Here is a 17,240-nt window from a genome sequence, read left to right as displayed (position 1 = left end):
AGAGGATATCTAAACTTTATATATGTTCACATCATTTGTACTTTGCATCTTATTGTGTTTTTTGTCTTAAGTAGTGTTTGATTTTGTACTATTCTCCTTGTGAGTCTATTTAATGGAAATTATTTACATCTTATTCTTCTATTCTTATAGTTTTTTCCCGGCCTTTTCTCGTGTTAAGAATATAGTTTAGGCAGCTTTCTTTAATCAGGGGGCAAAGCCGAAGAATCTTCATAATATAAACTACAAAAAATAATGGCCAATGTGGGGATCGACGCTGTAACTAGCTGAGGTAACCGGCCGTTGAAAATTACACGGGAAATTTTGTATATCATATATAAATACATATCAGCATGAATGATTGTCATTCTCACAAGTCTAAATGATGATTTTTTTACTTCATTTTACCGAAACTATCAATTGTTTACATCTTTCTAACGGATTTTCCAGTTGGCAAGGTAAAAAGCGAGAAAATCGTGCAAAAGGCTAAAAATTTAAAGCTACCGCTTCTTTGTACCTTTTCTGACGTTGAGAGTATCTTTATAAGAAGAACTTTATTAATCTCGGACATTGCCGAAAATGTTTAATAATATAGACTATCAAAAATTCATGGCCAATGTGGGGATCGAACCCACGACATTCGCGTTATTAGCACGACGCTCTAACCAACTGAGCTAACCGGCCGTTGAGATCACTTTGGGAAATTTTATGTACTTATATATGGGTATCATATTCTTACACATTTACATATATAGAGAGGATATCTAAACTTTATATATGTTCACATCATTTGTACTTTGCATCTTATTGTGTTTTTTGTCTTAAGTAGTGTTTGATTTTGTACTATTCTCCTTGTGAGTCTATTTAATGGAAATTATTTACATCTTATTCTTCTATTCTTATAGTTTTTTCCCGGCCTTTTCTCGTGTTAAGAATATAGTTTAGGCAGCTTTCTTTAATCAGGGGGCAAAGCCGAAGAATCTTCATAATATAAACTACAAAAAATAATGGCCAATGTGGGGATCGACGCTGTAACTAGCTGAGGTAACCGGCCGTTGAAAATTACACGGGAAATTTTGTATATCATATATAAATACATATCAGCATGAATGATTGTCATTCTCACAAGTCTAAATGATGATTTTTTTACTTCATTTTACCGAAACTATCAATTGTTTACATCTTTCTAACGGATTTTCCAGTTGGCAAGGTAAAAAGCGAGAAAATCGTGCAAAAGGCTAAAAATTTAAAGCTACCGCTTCTTTGTACCTTTTCTGACGTTGAGAGTATCTTTATAAGAAGAACTTTATTAATCTCGGACATTGCCGAAAATGTTTAATAATATAGACTATCAAAAATTCATGGCCAATGTGGGGATCGAACCCACGACATTCGCGTTATTAGCACGACGCTCTTTTTTTTTTTATCTTTATTAAAATAAATCATCGGATATAGTACATGTTAAAACTGATAAAACTAATCAAATATAAACAACATTAATCAATATGCATACAGTAACAGAAACAATGAGGTTTGTCATCTATATATCATACATTTACAAATCAAATACTAAGACATCATCTGTTTCTTGTACAATTGGATTGTCTTTTAGAAAGTTCTTTTCAAAAACATTGCTCTTGTTGTTTTGCTGACATAGGTATACATAAAAATATGTTACATAATGTTTCAATGTATATTGAAACAGTTTGATCAAATTTACATTTTTGTGTCCATTTTTCAGTAAATTTCTTCTCCGAAAGATACAGAACCTAGCTACTGACAATGCAAAATTTAAGAAAAGGTCATTCACGCCTTTCATTTTCCATCTGAGTCCATTTAATAATAACATTTCACTCTGTACTAAACTTATTTTATCAGAGTCACAATGTTCAAATATTTTACATAATAAAGTAGACAAATAATCATGAAAGTCTTCTAGTTCATCACAGTTTATAAATATATGCATAATATCTTCATTTTCTTTGTTACATACATCACACAATTCAGAATCAGACAACCCAATTTTCTTTAATTTCACATTAGTAAAGACACAGTTATGTATTACTTTATAATCCAACTCTATCATTTTTGAAGGCTTCCAAAACACATAGACATGTTTCCAAATTTTACACAATTCTGCTTCATCTAAAGCATATAATTTTTTCCATATAGTTGGCCCAATAGGCTCTTCAATTATGTCTTCTAACAAACATTGATATAACTTTTTAACATTACAAGATTTCAAGTCACAAGGTACATTTTTTATCAATACAGATATATCTATTGTTCTATCCATATTTCTATGGTGTACCTTAGTGTCAATAGTATTCTTCCATTCCTCTGGTATAATAGATAATAAACAATGATACCTATCAATTACATATTGAATATTTACATTATCACATACATTATCAATCATATCTACAATTGCATTTTTTGGTAAAAACCCAGTCTTAACCTCATAGCAAATATCTTTGATAGTCACAATACCAGCTTGTATGAAATCATACCAAATAATAGTTTTATCATCAAAAACAATTTTTGGATTACAGAACAAAGGTTGATCATATATATTTTCAACAGTTAACTGAAAATCTAACTTACGTCCTAGGGAGTACAAAGCTTGACACATTTCTCGATAAACCATAGGAATACATTTTAATTCACAATTTGGTATTTTTGTATATAATATTTCTAATCCTAATTGCATGCCATATATTTTGGATACAAAATATTTGAATGTATCTTTCCATAACACATGATACTGATCATCAATTAGTCTACCTATATATTTCAATCTAAATGCATACATTTTACATTTAATATCAGACAACTGTAATCCACCTTTAACTTTTTCATCAACTATAGAACTATATTTAACTAAATGGGATCTATTATCCCATATAAAATTGACACATAATCTTTTAATTTCTACATATGCCCACTCTGGCATAGATGTAACAAATAATGCGTACCAAAATCTTGACAACATTAATGTATTTACAACAGTGACTCTACCTTGTAAAGTAAGTTGTCTCTGTAACCACATGTTCAAAAGACTTCTTACTTTCTTTATTTTATTTTTCCAATTCATGTCATCACACAGTGATTTGTTAGGACCAACATAAACCCCAAGTAACTGAATAGCATCTTTACAAATTTGTAAGCCAAATTGCTTTTTTTCTACATCTGATAACTCTCCATTACCAACACATAAAATTTCTGACTTCTGTTTATTAATTTTAGATCCAGTAGCCTTACTGTATAAATCAAATTCTTTAAAAACTTCTGGTATAGATTCTTTATTACATAAAGATAATGTAGTGTCATCTGCATGCTGATAAATTAATCCCTCTTTTTCACAGTTAGGGACTTTTATACCTTTGATTTTGTCATTTTTAACAATTCTACAATGTAAAGGTTCAGCAGCAAGAACATATAACAATGCACTTATTGGACAACCTTGTCTAATACCATTTTCAATATGAAAATATTTAGTCAAAACACCGTTACATTTTACAGCACTATTAATACCATAATAAAATATTTCAATCCATTTTACAAATCTATCACCAAATCCAAATTTTCTTAACATTTGTAACAAGTATTTATGACTCACTCTGTCAAATGCTTTTTCCTGATCTATTTTCATTATATACCCTTCAAGTTCATCTTTTTCAATAAGTTCTATAATATCTCTTACATTAGCAATATTATTTGAAATATCTCTACCAATAATACAACATGTTTGATCATTAGATACAATCTTAGGTAATACTACCTTAAATCTATTTGCCATTATCCTGGCTAATATTTTATAATCAACCTGTAGTAATGAAATAGGTCTATAATTTTTTAAAGACTTTTTATCACCTTTCTTTTTATATATAAGACTAATCACTCCACATTTCATAGATCTACCTAAAACACCTTCTTTTTCAATTACATTAAACAAATCAAATAATACATGTCTGAGTTCATTATAAAATTGACAGTAAAACTCAACTGTAAGTCCATCAGATCCTGGACTTTTATTTTTTGACATTTGATTTATTGCTTTACAAATTTCTTCGTGTGAAATATCAGAATCACAAAAGTTACAATCATTATCATCTATTTTTGTATCTACACTATCTAACAATTCTGACATTTTATCATTATCTGTATCTACACATGAGTACAATTCTTTATAAAATTTATATTGTAAATCTAAAATACCTTCAGTAGCATAAACTGATTCATTACTGTCATTTAGTAATTCTTTTATAGAATTATTCTCTTGTTTATATTTTTCCAGATTTAAAAAATACTTTGTATTTTTATCTGACTCAACAGCCCAAATAGCTTTTGATCTGAGTACTGCACCTCTACATTTTTCTAATTCATATGCTGACAATTCAAGTTTCAAACTTTCTAACTTAGCTACATCAATATCTACACCACAAGCAGCCTTTTCACATAAAATATTAATCTGCCTTTCTAATCTATAATAATCTCTTCTGTTTTCTTTTGCCATTTTAGAAGAAAAAATTTGGGAATATCTCTTTATTTTATATTTAAGATTATCCCACCAAATCATTAAATCTTTATTATACAATTCATTTTCTTTTTCATCAGATATAATTTCTTTTACTCTCCTTACATATTCTTCATTATATAATAATGTATTATTGAGGACCCACAATCCAGGACCTCTTTCAATATTACTACAGTTAAAATTCATAATTACAAATGAATGATCACTTAAACTAGTAGTATTATAATATACATTCTGAACATAAGAAGATAACTGTTTATTTACAAGGAAATAATCGATTCTGCTTTGTTGTAATTCTCCATTACAAATTCTTTTCCATGAAAATATTCTAGAACTTTTATTTCTAGTACGCCATACATCATACAAATTGTTATTTTCAATCAAGTCACTTATTCTTTTACATGGTTCATCTATAACATGATTGCTTTTACCACCTCTGTCTAACATAGACAGAGAAGTATTAAAATCCCCACCAATTATTAAGTTATTTAACTTTTCCGTATACTGTTTAACAAAGTTAAAAAAGATAACTCTTTCAACAATTACATTTGGAGCATACAATGAAATTACATTAAACAATTGTCCATCTTCTTCATATGTTATATGAATAAATCTGCCATCACAGTCTTTATATACACATTTTATCTTATTTTTAAGATAATTATTCACTAAAACAGCCACACCCCTTCTACCATGTGAACTGTTACTACAATATATATCACCTTCATATAAGTGTTTTACACTATTTACATAAGCATCATCCCAGAAAGTTTCTTGTAACAATACCATACTAAATTTTCTATCATGAATAATACTTATAAAATTCTCAAAATTGACTACATTCTTTAAACCATTACAATTAAAAGAACAAATAACCACCATTGCAAAAAGAAAAACAATCTTACATATGAACTTATCCATTTTATCTTTTTGTACTGTCAACCACATTTCTTACATTTTTACCACTCAAATTAGGAGCAACTTTGATACTAGATCTCCTTTCAAGTCTCCTCTGTTTTTTCTTAATTTTTCTGGCCATTTTGGCACTTATAAATTTACTTGTGGTGTCATTTTCACCATCAGAACAGACAAAAGACTCATTTGCATTTGCACCTTCCATGGTGACATCTTCGTCACCAAAGAAGGTGATTTCATCATCAGAGTAACACTGCTCAATTTCAATTTCATTTTCACTCTCCCCAGTGACAATATTGTCCCCAGGAGGAGCGTCATTAATGGCTATTTTTAACTTTTTGCCATCAGAAAAATCTTTGTCTGAATTGATGTTTTCATTACCATCTTTAAGATTATCTAGATTCAATATTTCATCCTCTGTTATCTCATTGTTACTTTCTGTATCACTGTCCATCTTTCTCTTTCTGTTTTCCTCCTGAAGGTGGCTTTCTTGTTTATTAAGCTGCACCACATTAACTTCTATCGGAACAGTTGTTATAGAATCAGCATCGCCAACAGATACAGTTTTCTCTGACCAAACATCAGAAATATCTTCGTCTTCATTTTCACCTGGTATCTTTATTATAATTTCCGGATCATTTTCGTTATTCTGTTTGTCGCAAGTACAACGATCGGGTTTTTCTCGGCATGTGTCACATGTACACACACATGGAAATTTACGACAGTCTTGACAAGGACAAACACACGGATCACTTTTACAAAAAGCGCAAGTACATATACATGGGTACTTTTCACATTTGAAGCAGGCGCATATACACTCTTTTTTCCCGCAAATGTTACATTTGCACATGCAAAAATAGAAACCACAGACATCACAGTTCTTCTTCTTTTTATGTGTCGGAGGTTGATCTCTTCTTGTATCGGAGCTACTTCCACACACGCATAACAACGGTAAATTATGACAATATGTACATTTAACAGCTTTACATTGTCTCTTTGAATGTCCATATTCGCCACACCCGTGGCAAATAAAGTACGGACACTGTTTACGCATATGCTCCGGTGACAAACACTCAGAGCAGACCTTCATCTGGTTGTTGTGTACAACACGAAAATATTTCGTATCTGAGCCAACTTTGAAAGGCATTGTCCATGGCAAAGCGAACATACCTTGTGGAAATTTGCATCTCATAAATCTAGTCCCGTCTGCTACTTGCGTTCCAGGTATTGCTCGTCTGTATATAGGAGAAACAATTTTAACCCCTTTTGATACTAATTTACTTCTTATATCTTCATCAGGAATAAACGATGGAAGTTTCATAATAGAAACAACGGTAATATCCGAATGTAACATACTGACTTGATATTCATTATTTGCAATATCAATTCCTTCTTGCACTAGATTGAAAGCAGTCTGCTTACTATCTAATGTTATATCATAAGACATGTCATCATTTTTGACAACAGCTAACACTGAGTTTAATCCAGTGATTGTTTCCACATCTTCGATTACTATTCTTTCACCAATAACATCAGTACGAATTCTTTCAATTCTCACGGTACAATCTCTCTGATACGACTTTTCATCAAGAACATAATTTTGCTTTTGATTATATCCATTCCCAGAACCACGACTACCATTTCTTTGAGATAGACTCGATTTTTTACTATTTTGCTCCATTCCGCCGGAAATTCCGAAAAATTACAAGCAAGCACAGCCCAAATTTGTAAACAAACACTCGAGTGCTCCAAAACGACCCCCTTTTCCACACGAATGAATCGCCGGATTAGGGGGAAATACAGTTTATAATCACTGTTTCTCTACTAAGAACAATATAGTTTTGTTAATAAATCATAAATAAATCCTTACTGTAATTATCGAATCATAATATCCCGTTGAAACACAGAATTATCCACCGGAGAAATTATGACACTTCCATCCTAGGGCTGTGCTCAATTCGCATCATTCTTTACCGAAACTATCAATTGTTTACATCTTTCTAACGGATTTTCCAGTTGGCAAGGTAAAAAGCGAGAAAATCGTGCAAAAGGCTAAAAATTTAAAGCTACCGCTTCTTTGTACCTTTTCTGACGTTGAGAGTATCTTTATAAGAAGAACTTTATTAATCTCGGACATTGCCGAAAATGTTTAATAATATAGACTATCAAAAATTCATGGCCAATGTGGGGATCGAACCCACGACATTCGCGTTATTAGCACGACGCTCTTTTTTTTTTTTATCTTTATTAAAATAAATCATCGGATATAGTACATGTTAAAACTGATAAAACTAATCAAATATAAACAACATTAATCAATATGCATACAGTAACAGAAACAATGAGGTTTGTCATCTATATATCATACATTTACAAATCAAATACTAAGACATCATCTGTTTCTTGTACAATTGGATTGTCTTTTAGAAAGTTCTTTTCAAAAACATTGCTCTTGTTGTTTTGCTGACATAGGTATACATAAAAATATGTTACATAATGTTTCAATGTATATTGAAACAGTTTGATCAAATTTACATTTTTGTGTCCATTTTTCAGTAAATTTCTTCTCCGAAAGATACAGAACCTAGCTACTGACAATGCAAAATTTAAGAAAAGGTCATTCACGCCTTTCATTTTCCATCTGAGTCCATTTAATAATAACATTTCACTCTGTACTAAACTTATTTTATCAGAGTCACAATGTTCAAATATTTTACATAATAAAGTAGACAAATAATCATGAAAGTCTTCTAGTTCATCACAGTTTATAAATATATGCATAATATCTTCATTTTCTTTGTTACATACATCACACAATTCAGAATCAGACAACCCAATTTTCTTTAATTTCACATTAGTAAAGACACAGTTATGTATTACTTTATAATCCAACTCTATCATTTTTGAAGGCTTCCAAAACACATAGACATGTTTCCAAATTTTACACAATTCTGCTTCATCTAAAGCATATAATTTTTTCCATATAGTTGGCCCAATAGGCTCTTCAATTATGTCTTCTAACAAACATTGATATAACTTTTTAACATTACAAGATTTCAAGTCACAAGGTACATTTTTTATCAATACAGATATATCTATTGTTCTATCCATATTTCTATGGTGTACCTTAGTGTCAATAGTATTCTTCCATTCCTCTGGTATAATAGATAATAAACAATGATACCTATCAATTACATATTGAATATTTACATTATCACATACATTATCAATCATATCTACAATTGCATTTTTTGGTAAAAACCCAGTCTTAACCTCATAGCAAATATCTTTGATAGTCACAATACCAGCTTGTATGAAATCATACCAAATAATAGTTTTATCATCAAAAACAATTTTTGGATTACAGAACAAAGGTTGATCATATATATTTTCAACAGTTAACTGAAAATCTAACTTACGTCCTAGGGAGTACAAAGCTTGACACATTTCTCGATAAACCATAGGAATACATTTTAATTCACAATTTGGTATTTTTGTATATAATATTTCTAATCCTAATTGCATGCCATATATTTTGGATACAAAATATTTGAATGTATCTTTCCATAACACATGATACTGATCATCAATTAGTCTACCTATATATTTCAATCTAAATGCATACATTTTACATTTAATATCAGACAACTGTAATCCACCTTTAACTTTTTCATCAACTATAGAACTATATTTAACTAAATGGGATCTATTATCCCATATAAAATTGACACATAATCTTTTAATTTCTACATATGCCCACTCTGGCATAGATGTAACAAATAATGCGTACCAAAATCTTGACAACATTAATGTATTTACAACAGTGACTCTACCTTGTAAAGTAAGTTGTCTCTGTAACCACATGTTCAAAAGACTTCTTACTTTCTTTATTTTATTTTTCCAATTCATGTCATCACACAGTGATTTGTTAGGACCAACATAAACCCCAAGTAACTGAATAGCATCTTTACAAATTTGTAAGCCAAATTGCTTTTTTTCTACATCTGATAACTCTCCATTACCAACACATAAAATTTCTGACTTCTGTTTATTAATTTTAGATCCAGTAGCCTTACTGTATAAATCAAATTCTTTAAAAACTTCTGGTATAGATTCTTTATTACATAAAGATAATGTAGTGTCATCTGCATGCTGATAAATTAATCCCTCTTTTTCACAGTTAGGGACTTTTATACCTTTGATTTTGTCATTTTTAACAATTCTACAATGTAAAGGTTCAGCAGCAAGAACATATAACAATGCACTTATTGGACAACCTTGTCTAATACCATTTTCAATATGAAAATATTTAGTCAAAAAACCGTTACATTTTACAGCACTATTAATACCATAATAAAATATTTCAATCCATTTTACAAATCTATCACCAAATCCAAATTTTCTTAACATTTGTAACAAGTATTTATGACTCACTCTGTCAAATGCTTTTTCCTGATCTATTTTCATTATATACCCTTCAAGTTCATCTTTTTCAATAAGTTCTATAATATCTCTTACATTAGCAATATTATTTGAAATATCTCTACCAATAATACAACATGTTTGATCATTAGATACAATCTTAGGTAATACTACCTTAAATCTATTTGCCATTATCCTGGCTAATATTTTATAATCAACCTGTAGTAATGAAATAGGTCTATAATTTTTTAAAGACTTTTTATCACCTTTCTTTTTATATATAAGACTAATCACTCCACATTTCATAGATCTACCTAAAACACCTTCTTTTTCAATTACATTAAACAAATCAAATAATACATGTCTGAGTTCATTATAAAATTGACAGTAAAACTCAACTGTAAGTCCATCAGATCCTGGACTTTTATTTTTTGACATTTGATTTATTGCTTTACAAATTTCTTCGTGTGAAATATCAGAATCACAAAAGTTACAATCATTATCATCTATTTTTGTATCTACACTATCTAACAATTCTGACATTTTATCATTATCTGTATCTACACATGAGTACAATTCTTTATAAAATTTATATTGTAAATCTAAAATACCTTCAGTAGCATAAACTGATTCATTACTGTCATTTAGTAATTCTTTTATAGAATTATTCTCTTGTTTATATTTTTCCAGATTTAAAAAATACTTTGTATTTTTATCTGACTCAACAGCCCAAATAGCTTTTGATCTGAGTACTGCACCTCTACATTTTTCTAATTCATATGCTGACAATTCAAGTTTCAAACTTTCTAACTTAGCTACATCAATATCTACACCACAAGCAGCCTTTTCACATAAAATATTAATCTGCCTTTCTAATCTATAATAATCTCTTCTGTTTTCTTTTGCCATTTTAGAAGAAAAAATTTGGGAATATCTCTTTATTTTATATTTAAGATTATCCCACCAAATCATTAAATCTTTATTATACAATTCATTTTCTTTTTCATCAGATATAATTTCTTTTACTCTCCTTACATATTCTTCATTATATAATAATGTATTATTGAGGACCCACAATCCAGGACCTCTTTCAATATTACTACAGTTAAAATTCATAATTACAAATGAATGATCACTTAAACTAGTAGTATTATAATATACATTCTGAACATAAGAAGATAACTGTTTATTTACAAGGAAATAATCGATTCTGCTTTGGTGTAATTCTCCATTACAAATTCTTTTCCATGAAAATATTCTAGAACTTTTATTTCTAGTACGCCATACATCATACAAATTGTTATTTTCAATCAAGTCACTTATTCTTTTACATGGTTCATCTATAACATGATTGCTTTTACCACCTCTGTCTAACATAGACAGAGAAGTATTAAAATCCCCACCAATTATTAAGTTATTTAACTTTTCCGTATACTGTTTAACAAAGTTAAAAAAGATAACTCTTTCAACAATTACATTTGGAGCATACAATGAAATTACATTAAACAATTGTCCATCTTCTTCATATGTTATATGAATAAATCTGCCATCACAGTCTTTATATACACATTTTATCTTATTTTTAAGATAATTATTCACTAAAACAGCCACACCCCTTCTACCATGTGAACTGTTACTACAATATATATCACCTTCATATAAGTGTTTTACACTATTTACATAAGCATCATCCCAGAAAGTTTCTTGTAACAATACCATACTAAATTTTCTATCATGAATAATACTTATAAAATTCTCAAAATTGACTACATTCTTTAAACCATTACAATTAAAAGAACCAATAACCACCATTGCAAAAAGAAAAACAATCTTACATATGAACTTATCCATTTTATCTTTTTGTACTGTCAACCACATTTCTTACATTTTTACCACTCAAATTAGGAGCAACTTTGATACTAGATCTCCTTTCAAGTCTCCTCTGTTTTTTCTTAATTTTTCTGGCCATTTTGGCACTTATAAATTTACTTGTGGTGTCATTTTCACCATCAGAACAGACAAAAGACTCATTTGCATTTGCACCTTCCATGGTGACATCTTCGTCACCAAAGAAGGTGATTTCATCATCAGAGTAACACTGCTCAATTTCAATTTCATTTTCACTCTCCCCAGTGACAATATTGTCCCCAGGAGGAGCGTCATTAATGGCTATTTTTAACTTTTTGCCATCAGAAAAATCTTTGTCTGAATTGATGTTTTCATTACCATCTTTAAGATTATCTAGATTCAATATTTCATCCTCTGTTATCTCATTGTTACTTTCTGTATCACTGTCCATCTTTCTCTTTCTGTTTTCCTCCTGAAGGTGGCTTTCTTGTTTATTAAGCTGCACCACATTAACTTCTATCGGAACAGTTGTTATAGAATCAGCATCGCCAACAGATACAGTTTTCTCTGACCAAACATCAGAAATATCTTCGTCTTCATTTTCACCTGGTATCTTTATTATAATTTCCGGATCATTTTCGTTATTCTGTTTGTCGCAAGTACAACGATCGGGTTTTTCTCGGCATGTGTCACATGTACACACACATGGAAATTTACGACAGTCTTGACAAGGACAAACACACGGATCACTTTTACAAAAAGCGCAAGTACATATACATGGGTACTTTTCACATTTGAAGCAGGCGCATATACACTCTTTTTTCCCGCAAATGTTACATTTGCACATGCAAAAATAGAAACCACAGACATCACAGTTCTTCTTCTTTTTATGTGTCGGAGGTTGATCTCTTCTTGTATCGGAGCTACTTCCACACACGCATAACAACGGTAAATTATGACAATATGTACATTTAACAGCTTTACATTGTCTCTTTGAATGTCCATATTCGCCACACCCGTGGCAAATAAAGTACGGACACTGTTTACGCATATGCTCCGGTGACAAACACTCAGAGCAGACCTTCATCTGGTTGTTGTGTACAACACGAAAATATTTCGTATCTGAGCCAACTTTGAAAGGCATTGTCCATGGCAAAGCGAACATACCTTGTGGAAATTTGCATCTCATAAATCTAGTCCCGTCTGCTACTTGCGTTCCAGGTATTGCTCGTCTGTATATAGGAGAAACAATTTTAACCCCTTTTGATACTAATTTACTTCTTATATCTTCATCAGGAATAAACGATGGAAGTTTCATAATAGAAACAACGGTAATATCCGAATGTAACATACTGACTTGATATTCATTATTTGCAATATCAATTCCTTCTTGCACTAGATTGAAAGCAGTCTGCTTACTATCTAATGTTATATCATAAGACATGGCATCATTTTTGACAACAGCTAACACTGAGTTTAATCCAGTGATTGTTTCCACATCTTCGATTACTATTCTTTCACCAATAACATCAGTACGAATTCTTTCAATTCTCACGGTACAATCTCTCTGATACGACTTTTCATCAAGAACATAATTTTGCTTTTGATTATATCCATTCCCAGAACCACGACTACCATTTCTTTGAGATAGACTCGATTTTTTACTATTTTGCTCCATTCCGCCGGAAATTCCGAAAAATTACAAGCAAGCACAGCCCAAATTTGTAAACAAACACTCGAGTGCTCCAAAACGACCCCCTTTTCCACACGAATGAATCGCCGGATTAGGGGGAAATACAGTTTATAATCACTGTTTCTCTACTAAGAACAATATAGTTTTGTTAATAAATCATAAATAAATCCTTACTGTAATTATCGAATCATAATATCCCGTTGAAACACAGAATTATCCACCGGAGAAATTATGACACTTCCATCCTAGGGCTGTGCTCAATTCGCATCCATTAGCACGACGCTCTAACCAACTGAGCTAACCGGCCGTTGAGATCACTTTGGGAAATTTTATGTACTTATATATGGGTATCATATTCTTACACATTTACATATATAGAGAGGATATCTAAACTTTATATATGTTCACATCATTTGTACTTTGCATCTTATTGTGTTTTTTGTCTTAAGTAGTGTTTGATTTTGTACTATTCTCCTTGTGAGTCTATTTAATGGAAATTATTTACATCTTATTCTTCTATTCTTATAGTTTTTTCCCGGCCTTTTCTCGTGTTAAGAATATAGTTTAGGCAGCTTTCTTTAATCAGGGGGCAAAGCCGAAGAATCTTCATAATATAAACTACAAAAAATAATGGCCAATGTGGGGATCGACGCTGTAACTAGCTGAGGTAACCGGCCGTTGAAAATTACACGGGAAATTTTGTATATCATATATAAATACATATCAGCATGAATGATTGTCATTCTCACAAGTCTAAATGATGATTTTTTTACTTCATTTTACCGAAACTATCAATTGTTTACATCTTTCTAACGGATTTTCCAGTTGGCAAGGTAAAAAGCGAGAAAATCGTGCAAAAGGCTAAAAATTTAAAGCTACCGCTTCTTTGTACCTTTTCTGACGTTGAGAGTATCTTTATAAGAAGAACTTTATTAATCTCGGACATTGCCGAAAATGTTTAATAATATAGACTATCAAAAATTCATGGCCAATGTGGGGATCGAACCCACGACATTCGCGTTATTAGCACGACGCTCTAACCAACTGAGCTAACCGGCCGTTGAGATCACTTTGGGAAATTTTATGTACTTATATATGGGTATCATATTCTTACACATTTACATATATAGAGAGGATATCTAAACTTTATATATGTTCACATCATTTGTACTTTGCATCTTATTGTGTTTTTTGTCTTAAGTAGTGTTTGATTTTGTACTATTCTCCTTGTGAGTCTATTTAATGGAAATTATTTACATCTTATTCTTCTATTCTTATAGTTTTTTCCCGGCCTTTTCTCGTGTTAAGAATATAGTTTAGGCAGCTTTCTTTAATCAGGGGGCAAAGCCGAAGAATCTTCATAATATAAACTACAAAAAATAATGGCCAATGTGGGGATCGACGCTGTAACTAGCTGAGGTAACCGGCCGTTGAAAATTACACGGGAAATTTTGTATATCATATATAAATACATATCAGCATGAATGATTGTCATTCTCACAAGTCTAAATGATGATTTTTTTACTTCATTTTACCGAAACTATCAATTGTTTACATCTTTCTAACGGATTTTCCAGTTGGCAAGGTAAAAAGCGAGAAAATCGTGCAAAAGGCTAAAAATTTAAAGCTACCGCTTCTTTGTACCTTTTCTGACGTTGAGAGTATCTTTATAAGAAGAACTTTATTAATCTCGGACATTGCCGAAAATGTTTAATAATATAGACTATCAAAAATTCATGGCCAATGTGGGGATCGAACCCACGACATTCGCGTTATTAGCACGACGCTCTAACCAACTGAGCTAACCGGCCGTTGAGATCACTTTGGGAAATTTTATGTACTTATATATGGGTATCATATTCTTACACATTTACATATATAGAGAGGATATCTAAACTTTATATATGTTCACATCATTTGTACTTTGCATCTTATTGTGTTTTTTGTCTTAAGTAGTGTTTGATTTTGTACTATTCTCCTTGTGAGTCTATTTAATGGAAATTATTTACATCTTATTCTTCTATTCTTATAGTTTTTTCCCGGCCTTTTCTCGTGTTAAGAATATAGTTTAGGCAGCTTTCTTTAATCAGGGGGCAAAGCCGAAGAATCTTCATAATATAAACTACAAAAAATAATGGCCAATGTGGGGATCGACGCTGTAACTAGCTGAGGTAACCGGCCGTTGAAAATTACACGGGAAATTTTGTATATCATATATAAATACATATCAGCATGAATGATTGTCATTCTCACAAGTCTAAATGATGATTTTTTTACTTCATTTTACCGAAACTATCAATTGTTTACATCTTTCTAACGGATTTTCCAGTTGGCAAGGTAAAAAGCGAGAAAATCGTGCAAAAGGCTAAAAATTTAAAGCTACCGCTTCTTTGTACCTTTTCTGACGTTGAGAGTATCTTTATAAGAAGAACTTTATTAATCTCGGACATTGCCGAAAATGTTTAATAATATAGACTATCAAAAATTCATGGCCAATGTGGGGATCGAACCCACGACATTCGCGTTATTAGCACGACGCTCTAACCAACTGAGCTAACCGGCCGTTGAGATCACTTTGGGAAATTTTATGTACTTATATATGGGTATCATATTCTTACACATTTACATATATAGAGAGGATATCTAAACTTTATATATGTTCACATCATTTGTACTTTGCATCTTATTGTGTTTTTTGTCTTAAGTAGTGTTTGATTTTGTACTATTCTCCTTGTGAGTCTATTTAATGGAAATTATTTACATCTTATTCTTCTATTCTTATAGTTTTTTCCCGGCCTTTTCTCGTGTTAAGAATATAGTTTAGGCAGCTTTCTTTAATCAGGGGGCAAAGCCGAAGAATCTTCATAATATAAACTACAAAAAATAATGGCCAATGTGGGGATCGACGCTGTAACTAGCTGAGGTAACCGGCCGTTGAAAATTACACGGGAAATTTTGTATATCATATATAAATACATATCAGCATGAATGATTGTCATTCTCACAAGTCTAAATGATGATTTTTTTACTTCATTTTACCGAAACTATCAATTGTTTACATCTTTCTAACGGATTTTCCAGTTGGCAAGGTAAAAAGCGAGAAAATCGTGCAAAAGGCTAAAAATTTAAAGCTACCGCTTCTTTGTACCTTTTCTGACGTTGAGAGTATCTTTATAAGAAGAACTTTATTAATCTCGGACATTGCCGAAAATGTTTAATAATATAGACTATCAAAAATTCATGGCCAATGTGGGGATCGAACCCACGACATTCGCGTTATTAGCACGACGCTCTAACCAACTGAGCTAACCGGCCGTTGAGATCACTTTGGGAAATTTTATGTACTTATATATGGGTATCATATTCTTACACATTTACATATATAGAGAGGATATCTAAACTTTATATATGTTCACATCATTTGTACTTTGCATCTTATTGTGTTTTTTGTCTTAAGTAGTGTTTGATTTTGTACTATTCTCCTTGTGAGTCTATTTAATGGAAATTATTTACATCTTATTCTTCTATTCTTATAGTTTTTTCCCGGCCTTTTCTCGTGTTAAGAATATAGTTTAGGCAGCTTTCTTTAATCAGGGGGCAAAGCCGAAGAATCTTCATAATATAAACTACAAAAAATAATGGCCAATGTGGGGATCGACGCTGTAACTAGCTGAGGTAACCGGCCGTTGAAAATTACACGGGAAATTTTGTATATCATATATAAATACATATCAGCATGAATGATTGTCATTCTCACAAGTCTAAATGATGATTTTTTTACTTCATTTTACCGAAACTATCAATTGTTTACATCTTTCTAACGGATTT

At 31.2% G+C, this 17,240-nt stretch overlaps 5 non-coding genes across 5 annotated transcripts; all 5 read right to left on the bottom strand.

The window, feature by feature from the left end:
- Positions 1-607: 607 nt before the first annotated feature.
- On the bottom strand, positions 608-681 carry Trnai-aau (transfer RNA isoleucine (anticodon AAU)). Its single transcript has one exon. It is a non-coding gene; the product is annotated as a tRNA-Ile (tRNA).
- A 13,716-nt stretch (positions 682-14,397) lies between these two features.
- On the bottom strand, positions 14,398-14,471 carry Trnai-aau (transfer RNA isoleucine (anticodon AAU)). The gene has a single exon. It is a non-coding gene; the product is annotated as a tRNA-Ile (tRNA).
- A 678-nt stretch (positions 14,472-15,149) lies between these two features.
- Trnai-aau (transfer RNA isoleucine (anticodon AAU)) lies at positions 15,150-15,223 on the bottom strand. The gene has a single exon. It is a non-coding gene; the product is annotated as a tRNA-Ile (tRNA).
- A 678-nt stretch (positions 15,224-15,901) lies between these two features.
- On the bottom strand, positions 15,902-15,975 carry Trnai-aau (transfer RNA isoleucine (anticodon AAU)). Its single transcript has one exon. It is a non-coding gene; the product is annotated as a tRNA-Ile (tRNA).
- Positions 15,976-16,653: 678 nt separating this feature from the next.
- On the bottom strand, positions 16,654-16,727 carry Trnai-aau (transfer RNA isoleucine (anticodon AAU)). Its single transcript has one exon. It is a non-coding gene; the product is annotated as a tRNA-Ile (tRNA).
- Between the last annotated feature and the right edge of the window lie 513 nt (positions 16,728-17,240).

This window comes from Mytilus californianus, unplaced genomic scaffold (assembly GCF_021869535.1).
Source record: "Mytilus californianus isolate M0D057914Y unplaced genomic scaffold, xbMytCali1.0.p SCAF_5, whole genome shotgun sequence".
Lineage (NCBI taxonomy): Eukaryota > Metazoa > Mollusca > Bivalvia > Mytilida > Mytilidae > Mytilus > Mytilus californianus.
This window is presented reverse-complemented; position numbering and strand designations above follow the sequence as displayed.